A 12,087-nucleotide genomic window follows, 5' to 3' on the forward strand; every position below is an offset into this window, starting at 1 on the left:
TCTCCTGTTTGGTTAATATATAAGTACAATCTCCTGATTGTTGTTGGAAAGGAATTAACCTTCGGACTTAAAGATGAAAGAGGTCTCAGGATTACTCGCTCTGGTTAAAACACCAAGTAAGGTTCCTTGACAGATAAAGACTGCAATTCTCCAATTCTCTTAGTTGATGTAATAGCTACCAGGAATAAAGTCTTGAAAGAAAGACATTTTAGGGAGCATTCTTCCAAGGGCTCAAACGGATTTCAGGACTCCAGCAATAAATCCCACGTAGGAAAAGGTTGGAGCTGTCTGGGCTGAATCTGGGATATGGCCTTGAAAAACCTCTTAATGAGGGCCAACAAGACAGTGGCTTGTTGAAGAGAGCTGACAGAGCCGAAATCTGTACCTTGAGTGTATTTACTGCCAGCCCCTTGTCAAACCCCTCCTGTAGAAATGTAAGGAGTGTATTGGTGGAAGATAATTCATTCCCAAACTCATGTTTAGCACCCCATTTTTGAAAGATCTTCCAAATTCTTGAGTAAACTCTATTTGTAGATCTTTTTCTGGACTGAATCAGGATGTCAATCACCTCAGAAGACAGCCCCTGGACTTCTAGTATGGACCTGTCAGTCTCCAAGCAGTCATCTGAAGTAGTTGCAGATTCTGGCACCATAGGACCCTCTGCATCAGAAGTGAGGGAAGGTAGAACCAGCTCCTCCTGGGCCAAAATTGTGCTATAAGGATAGCATTCATCTGTTCTTGTCTGATCTTCTGCAAGACTCTTGGGATCATCGGCAGAGGGGGAAAAATATATACTAGGGGAAAACTACATAGCGTCCAGGTAATTCAGCCGATCCTGTCTGTTCAGAGAACAGAATATGTCTACCCTCCGATTCCGTCTGGTTGACATCAGATCTATACAAGGATGACCCCAATTATGAGAAATTTCCTGTAAAATATTCTGATCCAGCATCTATTCCCCTGGCCTCAGAATCTTCCTGCTGAGTTGATCTGCCAGGATATTGTCTTCTTCTCTTATATGGACTGCTGAAATTTTGGGAACATTCATCTCTGCCCAAGAGAGGATCTTTGAAACTTCCTTGTTCAGCACTCCGGATCTGGTTCCCCCCTGTTTGTTGATATATGCCACTGTCGTGTCATTGTCTGACTTGATTCTCAGATCTTTCCCTCTCAATCAATCCTGAAAGATTGAGATTGCATTGTAGACTGCCCTCAACTCCCTGAAATTCAAAGACATGGAGGCTTCCATTCGGTTCCAAAGACCTTGGGCTGTGTGTTGTCTCCAATGGGCTCCCCACCCTGTTTGGGATGCATCGGTCGTTAGTACTGACCAGTCTGTCTGACGAAAAGAGAGACCCTGTGATAGCTTGTTCCTCTGAAGCCACGACTCTAGTTGTATCTTGGTCTCCCTGGAAACAATGATCTCTGTATCCAGAGAGGACAGCTTTTTGTCCCATCTCAACAGGATTTCTCCTTGAAGTGGTCTCATATGAAATCTGGCCCAAGGTACTGCATCTATGGCTGATGTCATTAACCCCAGAACCTTCATTAGGTCTCTCAGAGAAGAAGTATTGTGAAGAATAATCTGTTGAATTTCTGTTAGAATGAAATTTATTAACAGAATATTATTTACATAATTTTCTATCCTAAACAAACAGAAAGCTTCTAGAGCTGTTAACTAAGGTATGGTAAAGCATATTGCATAATAAATTTAGAGTTATAGCTTGCACTATTGTGGCTATTCTATTGGCAATATGCTTCAGTAGCTTTCCATCTCCTTTAAATGGAAGGGGTTTGGCCCTGAAGAATGCTCTTGGGAGAAACATACAGATGTTCATGCCCCTTGGTTGGTGCAAGTCTTCTACAGATAATTTCCCCAGAAACCTAAACTTGGTGGTCCAGTGGCCCCCCAGGGAGAGGAGGAACTGTCACGAGCACACAAAGAGCTCTGTGGCGTTCCCATACATTCCACCACAAAATCCAAGATGGCGGCGCCCTTAAGCGCCACATGGGTTGTGGCGCTGGCGTCAGGACGTTGGCACGTAAACACATGATGTCATGACGTTTGCTTGGTGTGAAAATTCAAAATAAAAGGCGCTCAGGACACCAGTTCATTGCCCAATTATTGGTTCATATTTCTGGTGTTCCTAGGTGCTATTAAATTGTTGGACTGTTTAATTCTGAACTTTTGACCCCTGCTTTGTCCCTGACTATGTTTATTGCTGCCTGCCTGTTTAACCCTTTGGCTACCACATACTGGACTCTTGGCCTAGAGTTGCCTCCTAGGTCCGGACACATATGAGTACACCAGCAGCACAATTTGTAATTCTCTTACTATACAGACACCCACGGGGCCTTGTTCCCTAACAACAAGGTCTGACCTGGCTTCCACCCATCCCATCTTAAAGGGCCGGTAACACTGAAAAATCTAAATGTTTTAAAGTGATTAAAATGTAATATCATGTTGCCCTATACTGGTAAAACATGTTAGCTTCAAAAACACTAGCTCAAAAAAAGCTCAAATAGAAAAAAACCTGAATCTTGAAAAAAACCTGAAAACTTGATTAATACTCAAATTAATCAAGTTTTCCACAGGTAAAAACTCAAATTTTTGAGCGGAACCCTCCAAAAGAAAATCTAGCATCATGAAGACTATTAACATTGTATTCATGTCTTTAAGTTTGTGTCCCAAGAGCATGACTACTGGGCATGGCTCAATAGGAGAGAAAAAACGTTTTGATAAGACCTTGGAGACCTTGTTCCAAAGGTGTTGCACAATCGGACAGTTCCACCACATGTGCCATACTGTTCCTCTAGCTGAACATTTCCTTAAGCATTGGGATGAGGTGTTTGGGTATATGCAATGGAGTCGTTCCGGAACATAATAAGCTCTGTTAAATAGTTTGAGTGAGGTTTCCACTATAGTCACATTGTAGCCCCTTTTAAAAATAGAAAATTGCCATTTTAAAAAATAAGGCAGCCCCCTGGGATCATACGATTCACTGTGCACACAAACTTGCCAAACAAACTATACTTGTTAGGTCACATGAGCCAATTAACAGAGTTGTAGTATTTCTGGTCAGGTGATCTCTTAGGCAGCACACAGACCATCACGAAATGGTGGTTCAAGGCAAGAGATGTAAAAGTACAATATTTACTTAAGTATACATACCAGTTTGATAAGATTCTTTAATATGTCACTTAATATGATATAAACTGTTGCTTAAGTATTCATTTTGGGGGTATAGTTTTCTGTTAAGTGATTATATATAGCTGATTAGTGATGGGCGAATTTATTCGCCAGGTGCGAATTCGCAACGAATTTGCACGATTCGCCGCCAGCGAATAAATTCGCAAAACGCCCGCGAAAATTCGCGGAAAAAACGGGCGTCGGAAAAACGGGCGCCGGCGTCAAAAACGAGACGCTGGCAACGTTTTGTGAATTCGCCCATCACTATAGCTGATAGCTGTAGAGTTGGGGGTAATTACATTTATACATTGCTTTTAGTGTGGGCGTAAGGCATATACCTATATATGATGTATCTTTCCCTTATTTATGTAGGGGTTCAGACAAATCCTTCTCCTGTTTTTCTGTCTGTGACATCATCCAGCCTAGTTACAGACCGGAGAACCTGATTGGCTGGGTGCCCCAGTACATCCTTGGGAGAGAGGGTGTGCCTGACTTTGGAGCCATTTTTACAGGGTCTCCAACAGATCTTAACAGGGGTTGTATGCTGCAACATCCAGCCAGAACCAATTCTAGTGAGACTGTAGACTGTAGAAGTACAGAGAGAGAGAGAGAGAGAGAGAGAGAGAGAGAGAGAGAGAGAGAGAGAGAGAGACCATCCTGTTCCCTGCCAAGCTGCCACTGGTGAGATTGATCCTGCTGCAGAACTGCCTGTAATCTCCAGTGAGAGCACCCCGGTGAGTGAGCCACCCAAGGGAGGATACTCGCAAGGATACAAATGTGGGGCCCCAGTTTGAGGACAGGTCTTGTGCATTTACCTGCTGCGTGGGAGCGACTGCTAAGTTCCAAAGGGAGAGGTACTTTAGGGAAAGGTTGCGCTACCTGGGGCATATAAGCTTTGGGGAAGGGACATTATATTTGAACTGAACTGTGTGGTTATTAACCCCTTCCAGAGGATTGGGACTTTGATAATAAAAGGACTGTGTTGGAGAAACAGTCTGGTACCTAAACTATTAGGTACCAGACTGTTTCTCCAACACAATCCAGGGGGGTTCCACTAGGAAAAATAAAAACACAGTTTTAGGAAAATGAAACAAATATAAACTTTATATAAAACAGTAGTGAAAAAACTTGGTCAATCTAATACACAATGCACTCCTGCACTGGGGACATGTGGGACCTACCTAAATCATTAGACTTTTGCCATGGCAAAAAGGGCTGTTTCGTACCTTTTTGTATCTCTGTAGTTTGGTGTGAGGATGTAGGGAGTTTCAAGGAAGCGGACAGGGTAGAATCATAGGTTTATATTGTTGTGGTGAGCCCCACTGAGCCGAGTATAGCTTTGAGGTACTCCCAATCAAGGGAGTCAAATGCCTTTTTTATATCTAAGGCTAGGATGCACAGTTGTGTTTTGGTGGAATTAGAATGTTTTATAATGTTAAGGACCTTCCTTACATTATCCCCGCTTGTCAATAGGGTATGAATCCTACCTGATCATTGTGTACTATGTCTGGTAAGAGTGAGGATAACCTCCATGCTAGGATACTGATTTTTAAATCTATGTTCAGCAAGCAGATCAGTCGGTAGTGCTTCGGTTGTAATATTTAGCTGAAAGGCCATCAGGGCCTGGAGCCTTTTCCTACCTGAAGGTGGTTAATCGTGTAGGCAATGTCTTCCACTGTTATTGCCTCATTCAATTTATCTATCCCTGATTTAGTGTGGGTAAAGGGTACTGGAATAGGAATTTCTGTATGTTGTGATTACTTGGCTTATGTGTTTGTGTATATAGTCTAGAAATGTGTCTTTAATCCCTTCACTGCCTTGCAGTGTCTTAACGCTAGGTATTTGGTTGATCTGCGATTTGGTTCTTAGTAGGTTGGCTAAAACAGTATCTGGTTTATTACAGTGTTTATAATACTTAAAATTTGTCCACCACTATGGCTTTATCTACTTTCTCCATTGTAAGACATTTAAGTTTGTTTAACTACTTTAATACGTCTTCTTAAATGATGTGAGGGTTTAGTTTGGTTGAGCTACTCTAGTGTCTGTAATGAGTATTCTAATTGACTATACCTCTCCCTTTCTTGCTGTTTTTGGCTTGCTGCATATTGTATAAGATAACCTTGTATGGTTGACTTATGGACTGCCCATACTGTGTTTAGTGTGATACCTAGTGGTCTTAGAATGGGTACCTTGGATCTTTATATTGGCTTATGTGGGGTCGTGGTCCAACCATGGGCATGCCTTAATAAATGCATCAGTTAAGTTGGGTACCATTGCGGTATTGATTAAGATGATGTCGATTCTAGAGTATTGTTTATGGGGGGCAGAATAGAAGGTATATCCTAGTGACTTAGGATGCACTTCCCTCCAAGTGTCTACAAATTGAGTTACATTAAAGGGATCCTGTCATCAGAAAACATGTTTTTTTCCAAACGTGTCAGTTAATAGTGCTACTCCAGCAGAATTCTGCACTGAAATCCGTTTTTTAAAAGAGCAAACAGATTTTTTTATATTCAATTTTGAAATCTGACATGGGGCTAGACATTTTGTCAATTTCCCAGCTGCCCCTGGTCATGTGACTTGTGCCTGCACTTTAGGAGAGAAATGCTTTCTGGCAGGCTGCTGTTTTTCTTTCTCAATCTAACTGAATGTGTCTCAGTGGGACATGGGTTTTTACTATTGAGTGTTGTTCTTAGATCTACCAAGAAGCTGGTATCTTGTGTTAGGGAGCTGCTATCTGGTTACCTTCCCATTGTTCTTTTGTTTGGCTGCTGGGGGGTAAAAGGGAGGGGGGTGATATCACTCCAACTTGCAGTACAGCAGTAAAGAGTGATTGAAGTTTATCAGAGCACAAGTCACATGACTTGGGGCAGCTGGGAAATTGACAATATGTCTAGCCCCATTTCAGATTTCAAAATTGAATATAAAAAAATCTGTTTGCTCTTTTGAGAAATGGATTTCAGTGCAGAATTCTGCTGGAGCAGCACTATTAACTGATTCATTTTGAAAAAAAAGTTTTTCCCATGATAAGGGTATTTTGGGTTGCCCTTGTGGCTTTAGTGTCTTTTGCAGTATGTGTTGCTGTAGACTTGTCTAGGGCAAGATGAAAGGGAAAGTTGAAATCCTGTAATGAATACGACTCACCCTGGTGGTCTATTGGTATGTTCGGTGGCATGCGGGGGCGCCCGCCGTATGCGCCTTGTTCCTCCGAGCGCCGGTGTGCTTCAGGGTTTATGCGCCGGCGTGATGACATCACGTGCAATGTAGCGAAATTCAAATAGTACAAAAGGGGATTTCAGTGTGCAAATAATTGCCCGTTGTTAGGTTCAAATTAACTTGTTCCTAGGTGCCTTGTCCTGTGTATCCTGCCTGTTATTTCTGGTTTAGACCCTTGCCTTTCTCTGACTACTCTGATATCTCCAATCTGACATTTGCCTGTCCCCTGACTATTCTACGCTCTCATACCCTGATTCCAGCCTGTCTGACTAATCTCTGCTTGTGCTGGCCCGGCCTGCCTGTTCCAAGTGGGGTTCTTTCATCCTGGTGAGACGATCGTGCCCCTTTGCTCGCCCAGAACCGTTAGCTTAGCTCCTTTCTCAAATAAGACCTGGCGGCATCCAATTAGCCGAGGGCTCCTCCCGAGGTGAAAGGCGGCAGTTATAGGCAGAAGTGAGAGCCAAGATCTTAGCTTGGGTTTTGGATTTAAGCTGGCCATAGATGCAAAGATCCGATCGTACAAATCATCGTACGATCGGACTTCCCCATCTCACGACCTGCCACTAACCATTCAGATCAAAGTCTTACCAGTCAGATCAAATAAAGTAGTTAAAGAACAGATCAGCCGATGTTCTGCCCCTGACCCTATGTCCGACAAAGCTAGTGACAGTCTCCCACTGAAAATCGTACGATCGGCAATACATGCAGAGTTATTATTGGCAGCCGACAGAAATTTTCTAACCTGTCTGATCGATCAAATGAGCGATCTCCACCGGACAAAAAATGACGGACTCTCCATACACAGTTCGAAAATCGTACGAATCCTCGATTCGTACGATCGGATCTTTGAGTCTATGGCCAGTTTTAGGGTGCCGTTCGTGACAAATCCCCACACCATATGTTAATATCTGAGGGCTTAGCACTAAGCTTCCTGGCTAATCGGTTGAAAAATTCTTTGGGGCTATCGTTCGCTGAATAGGTGGTGGTTATCTTTATAGATTGGTTGTATAAAGTACCTGTGATAGAAATATATTGTCCCTCTTTATCTGCATCAACTTCATTTACTATGATAGGTAGATTATTATAAATCAAGATTGCTACTCCCCTATGTTTCTTCTTAAGAGTGGCTGCTAAAAAATACTGGGAGTACTGTCGGTGGAAAAATTTCCTCCGAAATGCGGAAGTGCCGAAAGTTCCGAAGTGGTAAAAAGACCCGAAGCCACGAAAATAGCTGAAGCCGAAGTCCCGAATCGGCAAAAAGACCCGAAGTCATGAAAACAGCCGAATTTGAAGTCCTGAAGCGACAAAAAGACCCAACGTCACTGAAATAGACTAAATTGAAGTCCTGAAGCGGTGAAAAGACCCGAAGTCACGAAAACAGCCGAAATTGAAGTCCTGAAGCAGCGAAAAGACCCAAAGTCACGAAAGGAGTAGAAGTTGAATTCCTGAAACCACGAGTTCAACACCAATGTGGTTTTTTTTTTAATCCCCCGGCCACCAATGTATTATTTTAATACTCTATAGGCCCCTGCCACCAATGGTTTTTGTAAGGGGGGCCCTGGTGCCAATATTTTTTTAAAAAAATATTGTTTGGGGCCCCAAAATTATTTTTAACTTGTAAGGGGGGCCCTGGCACCAATGCTTTTTTAAAAATGTTCTTTGGGGCCCCAATTTTTTTTTACTTGTAAGGGGGGCCCTGGCACCAATGCTTTTTTTTTTTTTAAAAAAAACTTTTATGGGGGGCCCTGGCACCAGTGTTTTTTCTTTTAACTTATAGGGGGGCCCTGGTCCCCAATAGCTTTTTATAACTTGTGTGGGGGGGTTACCTTTTTTAATGCTGATGTCTATGTGGTCTTTTAACTGTGATGTGGAGTGGGTGGGATCTGGGTGGGGCTTGGGGTTGAAGATGAACTGGGCCCAGACGGCCCCGAAACTTTTGTTGTACTGGGGGCCCGTGATTTCTAACGACAGCCCTATCCTGCAGACAAATCACATCTGGGTGTATACGCTCATACCATTGAAAGGCTTGCCTACGTTTCCTAGGGGAATTTAACTCTTTTACATTATGGGAGATTATCTTTCAAGCCATTCTTATAGCATAACCAGTAAAAGGCCATTTTAGCTAGACATTACATTTCCCTCGTAAGCAAGCGTTAAGGTAGGGTGGTATGTGTCTGCTGGAATCCCTGTTACATGGGTGGGGTCAAAACTTTGGCCCTCTCATGGTGGGTGGCAGGAGTGGAGGTAGATTGAACTGAACATTATGATGTTCAGTTCAATCTTCCTCCACTCCTGCCACCCACCATGAGATTTAAAACATATATATAAAACATATAGCACAGTATTTCAACTTAAAAGTATGCATATGGAACAAAAGGTAAAACATAACTGTATAGTAAAGAACGTAAATTTCCTGAAAGGAGACTCCAACTTTGGGGCTAGTGTTCTGGCCATGTGGCAACTGTCTCTGTGGTGTCACCTCGTGGCTGGGAATTGTGGGCAGCATTTATTCCCAGGACCTTATTACATGGTCCCAGTTTGTCCCGCATGTATACTTATGACTTGGAATACATTACATACTTATCCGGGTAGTTCCCTGTTCTCTTGCGACTGATGAGATTGAATTCTTTGAGGCTTAGGGTTGCCTGTTTCCCGGGCCGGACCAGGGGATGGACGTGGAGTGGTCACTACTTGCCATTATTTCTGGGGTCTTGGGCTACTACCGGCTGACGTCGTCAGAGATTGAGAGAAAAGCCCTTCTTTCCGCAGCACATTTAGAGCGGTCTCCATTGTTTTGAAGGAGTACAATCAATTGTTAATTGTACAGTGGGGAAGCCCCATCTGTACTTGATTTGTGCTTTCTGAAGCTGTAGAATGATTTCTTTGATTTGTCTCCTTTATTGCAAGGTAGTAGAAGCTAGATCCTCATAGATATCTGCAGAGAGCTTATTGTCTTGGTTCCGTGAGAGTTGGTGCGCAGCTTGGAGTATTTGGTCTCTGACCGCCTCATGTTGTAGATTTCCCTAGGAGTGTCTTTGCTGTGAGGTCTGGCTAGCGCCCTGTGTATTCTCACCATTTGCAGCTTCTCCAGCAGTGCGTCAGGCAGTAAGGTTGTAAAGAAGTTCAGTGAGAACTGCTCTAGGTCCATTTCCATCTCTGGGACCCCACTCAGATGAATATTTGCTCTTCAGGATCTATTTTCAAGATCCTCTATTCCTCCATAGAAAATAGCTGCTCCTTTTGGAGCTCCAGGGTGTCTTTACCAGCTCTTCAGTGCGGGCTTCTAGGGTGTCCTCGTCCGGTTGCCCAGTTCTTGAATTTGTTGTAAAGTCCACAACTGCTGCCGGAATATAGATTGGATGGTGTGTAATATTTCTGAGAAATATTACACACCATTACACTCACACTGAGTGAGTTAGCTCCGTGTCTTTTACTTTTACACTGGCGCCAACTATAACATTTGCAAACTTTTTTCCACTGTTGTTAGAGGTCACGAAACAGTTTAGTGGTTTGTAAAAATTATGTTTAATTCACACAAATGAAACGTTTTTCTTGAAAAGGCATAACTTTTCGCATTGCAAATAGTTTTTCCATCACTGACTTTTATTGCATTCCCCCAATAGAGTTTAATTGTGGTTTCAAAAAATCTTTCTTTATTTAGTATTTGTAAAACCACATATAGAAGTTGATGGGAGCTGTCTTTAGCAAATTGTTAAATTTTTAGTTACTTCAAGGTTTTAGAATTAGAGGTTTCCATAGTATTATTTGGATTTGTTCTGCATTTGTATGTCTGGATCTTCTGATAAACAAGTAGACATTCGTGCTTTTTAAGAATGTGAGTCTAGTCATGGTTGAAGAAGCCTTTAAAACTACACAAATTAGAATTTTCATAAATAGGCCTCTCATATAGTATAGATAAACAATCTGCTTTTTAACAAAGGAGGCAGATGGCTAAATGGCACAGTTTAACGAGCGATAACAGATAAGATGTTCTGCAGAACATCATTATATTCTTCTGAGCTTATTTGCTAGCTGCTATGTAACGTGATCCTTTTTCAGACTAAATAGATGCCCCAATATCTACAGAGCAGCTTGTTTAAATAAACTATAGTATGTTTCTGAAACAAACACACAACCGGTGCAGGGCAGCAGAACATTATCTTTTAATTAGTTCATTTGTTGTGGTGTTACTGTTCCTTCAACCCCATTTACTCCTCAATTCATAGTGACCCATGCCACCTCATTAGCAATTAACAATTAATTTAGATGCATGCTGCAGACTGAACTGATTTATGTGCAGCCATGCATCATGCATCTAAATGAATTGCTAATTAGTCCTGCAGGCTGTGGATTCCATTTGTATTCCGTTTTAAAGGGGTGAGATGGCAACCTTAGACCTCACTGTGCATCCATTGTAACAAAACTGATAAGTGCATTGCAAGCTTTTTTTCCTCTAATCACATTTTTATTTTATAACCCTTACTTGTTAAATTATTGTAAGGCCCCTGTTTGTCATAAACTAATATAAAGTGCTGCGCCACTTACTGGCTATGTGAATAAATGATGATTTTGATTCAATATTTTATTAGGCAAGGCTAACAAGTTCACTAGGAGAAAATATAACCTAATAGCTGGAAGCCATATACAAAGACAATTTTGAATTGCATTTATATATATTTTGATAGTTTGCTAGCGCTGTATATAATAATAGCACTGCCTTATGCATTATTAAAATGTTCAGTCTTGACTGACAACTGAACGAATGCAGCCATCTCCATTTATATGGTAGCAGAAAGTGAGTGTGTTAAGTAAAAATCAATAATACAAGTTAAAAATAGAAGATCATTTATTACCACTTTACTGCCACCACAACTCTGACCAATTGGAACCCACAGTTCTCTGAGCCTCCCTCCTTCAACTCTGGCGCAGACCATTTACCTCTACAATTCATTTTCTACTGCTGTCTGCCCGGCTCCATCACATCCATGTATAGATTTTACATTCATACCTAATCTTACATTTCATATACTTCAACCTTCTGTGACCTGTTATCCAGAATGCTCAGAACTTTTCTGGATAACAAATCTTTCTGTAAATTGGATCTTCATTCCATAAATCTACTAAAAATTATTTAAATATTAAATAACCCCCATAGGCTTGTTTGCCTCCAATAAGGATAAATTATATCTTAATTTGAATCAAGTTCAATGTACTGTTTTATTTATTTTTTTGGTTCAAATGAAGTCAGTCTATGGGAGTTGTCCTTCCTGTAATTCAGAGCTTTCCGGGTAACGGATCCCATACCTGGTCTATTATTAGTTGGTATTCTAAAGTATATTTCCAGCTCACTAGAGACCAAACACAAGGGAAAGTAAATTTTTATTGTGTGATTGACTGCCTTAATCTGAATAATATGTGCTGTTGTAATATACTGCCATAATACATAAATTATAATACATAATACAAAATACCTGGGTTATTTACTTTCTATTACAGTAAGTGACCATCCACCCCACTTAAAAACACCATTAATTGCATACAATTTTGTATACATTTGGCCAGGATCGGACTGGGCTGGCAGGCACAGGTAAAAACTCGGTCGGTCCCCGGCCCAGTCTTGTTCCCTGCACTAATCTTCTTGCCGCAGGTCTTGGCAAATACAAGGTGCGCATGTTAGCCCT

General features: G+C 41.6%; 1 protein-coding gene across 1 annotated transcript in view; it reads right to left on the reverse strand.

The window, feature by feature from the left end:
• LOC108698283 (gamma-aminobutyric acid receptor subunit beta-4) overlaps positions 1-12,087 on the reverse strand; it is a 65,571-nt gene that overhangs the window by 17,069 nt on the left and 36,415 nt on the right. The window lies entirely within an intron of this gene.

This window comes from Xenopus laevis, chromosome 8L (assembly GCF_017654675.1).
Source record: "Xenopus laevis strain J_2021 chromosome 8L, Xenopus_laevis_v10.1, whole genome shotgun sequence".
NCBI classification, from domain to species: Eukaryota; Metazoa; Chordata; class Amphibia; order Anura; family Pipidae; genus Xenopus; species Xenopus laevis.